Source organism: Nilaparvata lugens, unplaced genomic scaffold, assembly GCF_014356525.2.
Source record: "Nilaparvata lugens isolate BPH unplaced genomic scaffold, ASM1435652v1 scaffold4359, whole genome shotgun sequence".
NCBI classification, from domain to species: Eukaryota; Metazoa; Arthropoda; class Insecta; order Hemiptera; family Delphacidae; genus Nilaparvata; species Nilaparvata lugens.
This window is the reverse complement of record NW_024090630.1, coordinates 20,245-27,162: the sequence shown is the minus strand read 5'-3', so window position 1 is coordinate 27,162 and position 6,918 is coordinate 20,245. Positions and strand designations below refer to the sequence as shown.

General features: G+C 35.3%; 1 non-coding gene across 1 annotated transcript; it reads left to right on the top strand.

The window, feature by feature from the left end:
- The first annotated feature begins 6,586 nt into the window (after window positions 1–6,586).
- On the top strand, window positions 6,587–6,691 carry LOC120355708. Its single transcript, XR_005573752.1, has one exon. It is a non-coding gene; the product is annotated as a U6 spliceosomal RNA (small nuclear RNA).
- Window positions 6,692–6,918: the final 227 nt, after the last annotated feature.

Here is a 6,918-nt window from a genome sequence, read left to right as displayed (position 1 = left end):
CTCCGAATATGTTGACAGGCGGAACTCCGAATATCGTGCAGACCGGCGGAACTCAAAATATCTTGTCAGCTGGGGCCCGTTTCACAAAGGTACAAGTAGGTTACAAGTCTTGTTGCCAACCATGGTTTTGGAGAACAGCTGATTACTAGCGTTTCACAAAAGCAGAATTGTAAACTTGTAGTTACAATGAATTTCTATAAGTTTACAAGTGATTTGCTTGTTACGAACAAGTGTTTCACAAAGATTTTCATTGTAGCCAACAATTTTTGTCGAAATTACTTGTTTGTATCTATGAAATTTCTACCGAAGTGGAAAGCTATGTAAAGGATTTACAAGTGATTATTAAAATGATTTTAAATATTCAATAAATATTTCTAATAATCAAAAATACCCTATATTCCTCTATAGTTCATTATTTTGGAAATATATGCATCAGGAAATTGAATTTAATAAATTTCCAAAATTGTTATTAATGTGTTACCTCATAGGTTATGTGTACTATAGGTAGTATGTATACACAGTATATATAGTATACATTATATATAGTACATTCACTATAGATATGCAGAAGGAGGAGCAGGAGGAGGAGTAGGAGGAGGAGTAGGAGGAGGAGGAGGAAGAAGAGTAAGTGGAGGAGGAGGAGCTGATTTAGAGTGGGGGAAAATTGAAGAGAGAGAGAAAATTGAAAAAATGAAAATGAGAAGAGTAAATATAAAAGAGGGAGAAATTAACTTTACTTTGTTGTTGGGGGGAGGAGAAGGATTAGGAGGAAGAGGAGCTGGTTTAGAAGTGGGGGAAAGTAAGAGGAAAATAATAGAAGAGGGAGAATGAACTTACTTTTGTTGGTTGGGTAGACAATGAAACACACGGTCGGTATCAGGTAGCTGGACGCCTAGGTAGATAGCGCAATCTGTCCGCTTGCAGAGTCGAAAAACAGCACAAGTCTTTCCTCTTTAGTGCAATCGGATTCTATCGAAATAGGCTTCTGCAATACACACCAAATCAAATCAAATCTGAATTTTCATTCACAACTCATTTCTGTTCATTCTCATTATCATTTGGTGGAGAGTAAGGGGGAGGATATTTTTAATATTCTTTCGAAGAATGGACATTGATATGTCCAAAGCTCCGCCAATTTATGTACATGCATTACAATATAATTATCTATAGTTATTATATTACAAATTGCTTTTTCATATCATATACAGTTCAATAATTATTTCTTAGTCTATATTATGTAAATTCATCTACAATTTTGCGGTATTGTAAGCTATTGGATATAAGTGTATAAGCCAGTGTATATATTGTAATCTACATAAATAAAGTACTCAATATGATATGAAAAAGCAATTTGTAATATAATAACTATAGATAATTATATTGTTATGCATCTACATAAATTGGCGGAGCTTTGGACATATCAAGGTCCATTCTTCGGAAAGAATATTAAAAATATCCTCCCCACTAACTCTCTACCAAAAGGTACAGGGATACATGGCTACAGAGAATGGATCCGCGGCCATTCCCCAAATATTAGAATGTTCTGTCATAGAGAAACAATAGCATAAGTAGATATGCCATGGTATAGGGCGTTATGTCGCAACTTCACTGTTATCTCAAGCTGATAGTTCCATAGTTCTTCCTATGCAGCTGTGTGACGCTGGTAGTCCTCAAATTGTGCCGTTCATACACTCTCACCCCAACACAAAAACAGTAAAATTCGACAATAATCAACGGTAATCGGCTTGAGATAACAGTAAAAGTTGCGACATAAACGCTCTATACCATGGAATATCTACTTATGCTATTGTTTCTCTATGGTTATGTTTATTCTTTTCATCTATTGCATGTTTTTTGATAAGCCAATACAAGAAAATATCTTTTTTTATTAAATACCTCTTATATAAGCTCATATCAAATTTCATGAAAATCTACTACCACGTTCTAAATATAATAGGATAATAGGAGTTCAAAATTCCAATCCGATTGGAAGTTTTGAAAAACTGACCTGCAAACTGTTGGTGATAAAAAACATGGGCAAAACCCACTAGGAATGATATCGTGAGGAAGAGCATCGCGACAAAACTCTGTAATTTGTATTCCTTCGGTTTGCGCCGCATGAAAATCTACTACCACGTTCTAAATATAATAGGATAATAGGAGTTCAAAATTCCAAATCCGATTGGAAAGTTTTGAAAAACTGACCTGCAAAACTTGTTGGTGATAAAAAACATGGGCAAAACCCACTAGGAATGATATCGTGAGGAAGAGCATCGCGACAAAACTCTGTAATTTGTATTCCTTCGGTTTGCGCCGCTTCTTGAGAACTCGAGGAAATGACATCTGCAACAAATTTAAATAAATATCAACTTTGAGAAAATATAATTTTATTTAACCATCCGGCAGTCGCGCTGTTGTAAAAAGTACAACAGTGTAAGTTTGTTTGCTGCACAAAACTATTGAATGGGGTGGTGTCAGTGAATGAGTCACCTATGCATTCCAAAACTTTCCCCCATCACTCCACTGAGTTGCAGAATCAACCGAGCAATGGTTCAGTCTTTAGGTGCCATTTAGTCGCGACAGTGCATATAAGTTTGATAGGGAAAGACTGTATACGGGGACTGTAAACGAACCAATAACACAGAATTGAAGGCTTTGCTTGATGTACCTTATTGGGCTATGAAAATCAACCAAATGTTCATAGGCGTAAAATAATCCTAGAAGATGGAAATAGTATCTTAAGTCACAAGGACGGGAAGGGTCCTTTTGCAGGCAAGAATGATGTTTCTAGTCGAGGCGTTAGCCGAGACTAGAATTTCATTTGAGCACTGCAAAAGACTTTCATGTCCAAGTAACTTACACTATTTTTTGTCATACTAATCTAGAAAAGAATAATTGAGAAACAGAAAACATTACCTGCTTGTGCTGACATTACTACATGCATTCTATAAACATAACCTAGCTTACAAGTTTTGAATCAGAGATTATTGATTGTAGTTGACAAAACTTTCACCTGGAGCGCTAAAAGGCGGCTTTTGTAGCATTTTTGCTGTTCCTAATTCGGAACTAGGAAACATACTCGACTGTAAAGAAAACATATGATTTTATTACAGTATAATATGCTGTAATGAGAATTATATGTTTATTTGTTCTGCAAACAGCTGTTTACCGGTCTAATTTCATGGATCATAGGCGTAGAATAATCCAAGAAGATGGAAATAGTAATTATACAATTAATTAATATGTTTTGACAGTACATAGAGTAGCTGAACGTAAACAGACATGGTTGATATGAGTTTGTTACAAATGAGGACTCCATACAATGTATTTGGGAGCAGAGAAATGCATGATTAATAAAGTCAATAACATAAAATATTCTACAAAGCATTTAAAACTACTCCAATCACCTGATGGTTTTCCATTTAATTGATTACAATGAAATAGGTAAGTTCTAGTTTTGTTTACAAAATATGATCAAACAAGGGAACATCTGTCAGTCAGGACTCATGAGCGACCGTTCAGCCACAGAATACACACAAAATGGAAGGTATCAATCTAACCAAGATTTGAGGGCACCAAGACCACGACACTGACTGCATCATTTGTTAGAAATTAGAACTAATGCTGTATTACAAGCTACACTTTCTTTCAAGATGGCGGATTATGGCGTCGTCAAGATACTAGCCGACTTTCCATTCTGGGGTTCATCTGTGATCAGGTTTTTTACTGAACGTAAAAAAAAAAACCGATGGAATTGATCAGTGGCTTTGAACTCAACCATTCATGAAGAATCTCTGTCTGTAGGGAGCTTTCTTCCAATGAGAGAGTTGCAACGTGATACAATGGAATACAACAATGGAGAGAGCATGTGAACGAATGTCTGCTGATAGGCTGTGTTGTGCTGAAAGGAAGTACTCCAAAAAGCTCCTTGTGTATCTTTTCGGATGCAACACGTTGCTTCTGAGAAGGTACAAAAGAGCATCTGTTGCTTATGGAAAGTCACATCAGCTCTTTGAGTATATTTTGGATGCAAAATGTTGCTTTGAGAAGGTACAAAAGAGCATCTGTTGCTTAGGAAAGTCACATTATAGCTCCTGAGTATCTTTTCGGATGCAACATTTTGCTTTTGAGAAGGTACAAAAGAGCATCTGTTGGTCATGGAAAGATACATTGAAGCTCCTTGTGTATCTTTTCGCATGCAAAACGTTGCTTTGGAGAAGGTACAAAAGAGCATCTGTTACTCATGGAGAGATGTAATGTGAATGCATTCTCTGTATACTCACTACCAGCTTCTCCTTGAGTCACTCGATATGGAGTTGATACTGGTGATTGAGTTGCCGGGAGAATGGTCTGGTTTTCAATAGTTTCCTGTGAGTCGCCTTGTCCCCCTATGCACCATTGGCATTACTGATTTTTTCCTCGCATTCCGGACCGGCACCCTGAAAACCATACAAATGAATACTATACTCGAATTATTTTTAATTAATTTATTCAATTTAGAACTTTTAAATTTAAAAATGATCTGTGTGTGATGAATTATGTGTTTGAATTGTAAATTGAAGAATTTTGAAGTTATACATAACCTACTACATTTGGACTGTGTATAAATTAGAATGGAACCGTTTTGGGCGATTTAGCCTGTGGTACTTTTCTGTAAGTTGTGTAATCTGAATGATTGAAAAATAATAGTAAATAAAATCAGAACAAAACTATGAATCATTCATTACACAAGTCGGTATACTCCAATCAAAAGAAATCAATATAACATTATTTTGAAATCACAAATCACTATAATAATAATAATAATAATAATAATAATAATAATATAATAATGATGATATAAATAATAATAATAATAATATCGTGTGACCTGATCAAATCACTATCAAATGCTATAAGCCTGTCTTTACTTTCCTTGCCTATTACCATAGGTAAGGAAAGTATAGCTTTCCAAAAATCTGGTGTGATACACTCATAACACTTCTTGCTCATAGACTGTAAGCCTCATTCTTAAACGAGAATAATTTAGGGGAATAACATAATGACGATTGACTGCAACATATTTGAAACTTCGATCAGACTTCTGTATATGTGTTATATATAATTGTTTTCAGAGTACTTTTCTTTGTGTAAATTGTGAAATTCGAAGATATTTTTAAAAGTCGTCAAAACAGCTGTTCTAAAGGTGAAATATCTCGACGATGTGTTCTTTTTATGAACTGCTCCACCTACCTACTCATGCACGAGAAGGAGGTTACAAAGTCCATTTCTCAAGAATGGGGTGGACCCCCTGTTAGTTTCCCAGGAAGGAGACTAATGCCAGTTGATAGAGCTGATAAATAACTATACAGGGTATGAATTTGAAAAAAATCGGTCGAGTAATTTTTGAGAAAATCGTGAAAAACATGGTTTTTTAGTAATTATCCGCCATTTTTCACAAGAATATTACGGAGCTCCTGCAATTTTCTCAGAAATGAGACTCATGTCAGTTGATAGGGCTTATAAATAGCTATCCACGGTATGAATTTAAAGAAAATCATTGGAGCCGTTTTCGAGAAAACCGTGAATAACATGGTTTTTCAGTAATTATCCGCCATTTTTTCCGCCATCTTGAATTGAATTTTATTGAATTTTTTATTGTCGGATCCCTATGGTATAAGGACCTCAAGTTTAAAATTTCAAGTCAATCGGTTAATTAGGAATGGAGTTATCGTGTTCACAGACATACAGATACACACACACACACACACACACACACACACACACACACACACACACACACACAAATCATTTTTTTGGACTCAGGGGACCTGAGTCCCCTTATACCTTGAAACACATAGAAAACATGAAATTTGAGAACCTTTTTTTGGAAAGCAATACTTCCTTACTCATGGTAATAGGGCAAGGAAAGTAAAAAGTCTTATCCTATACTATTAAACGAGCAACTTCTGTTAATATGTTTGGATGTTTAGATGTTATATGTTGTATTTCACTGGATCTCGAAAACGGCTCTAACGATTCTCACAAAATTCAGAACTTAGTAGGTTTATAATATAAAGATTCGTTTGCACTAGGTCTCATCCAGGGGAAAACCGCCTGAAGGACACTAAAGGGATAATTATTATTCATCCTTGGAAAACAGTGATAATAATATATTTCGTCGCCTGTTGTGATGGAAGTGAGTGAGCGAGTTGGTGGGATTATGTGTGGGGACTGTGTCAAAATTCAGACTCAGCTGTTGAAATTCGTAATCATTCAATCAGGTACTTAGTGCCGGTTGCAAAAAAGCGGGTTATTTTCAATCCTGTTTAATTCCAGTAGATCCATCTTTTTGAATGGTCCTCTCTGATTTGGTTTACATGAAGTTAAGCAGGATAAATTTGACTGGCTCTGGGAATCAATCTCAATTTACTGTGATAGATAGAAAATTTCTGTATGAATGTTATTATAATTTCAGACACACAGGACCAACACCCAAAAATCATGTTTTTGGACTCAGGGGACCTTGAAACTTGATATTGATTCTATTCATCACTGTATTGGCTGATCTCCCCCCATTTCTCTTTGCCATGAATAATAATTATTTGTACTTGCTTCGGCAGTACATATACTAAAATTGGAACGATACAGAGAAGATAGCATGGCCCCTGCGCAAGGATGACACGCAAATCGTGAAGCGTTCCACATTTTTTTTTTTTTTTTTTTTTTTTGGTAGAGAGTTAGTGGGGAGGATATTATTTTATTATTCTTCCCAAAGAATGGACATTGATATGTCCAAAGCTCCGCCATTTTATGTAGATACATAACAATATGATTATTATCTATAGTTATTATATTACAAATTGCTTTTCATATCATATACAGTTCTATAGTTATTTTCCTAGTCTATATTATGTAAATTCATCTATAATTTTTGTA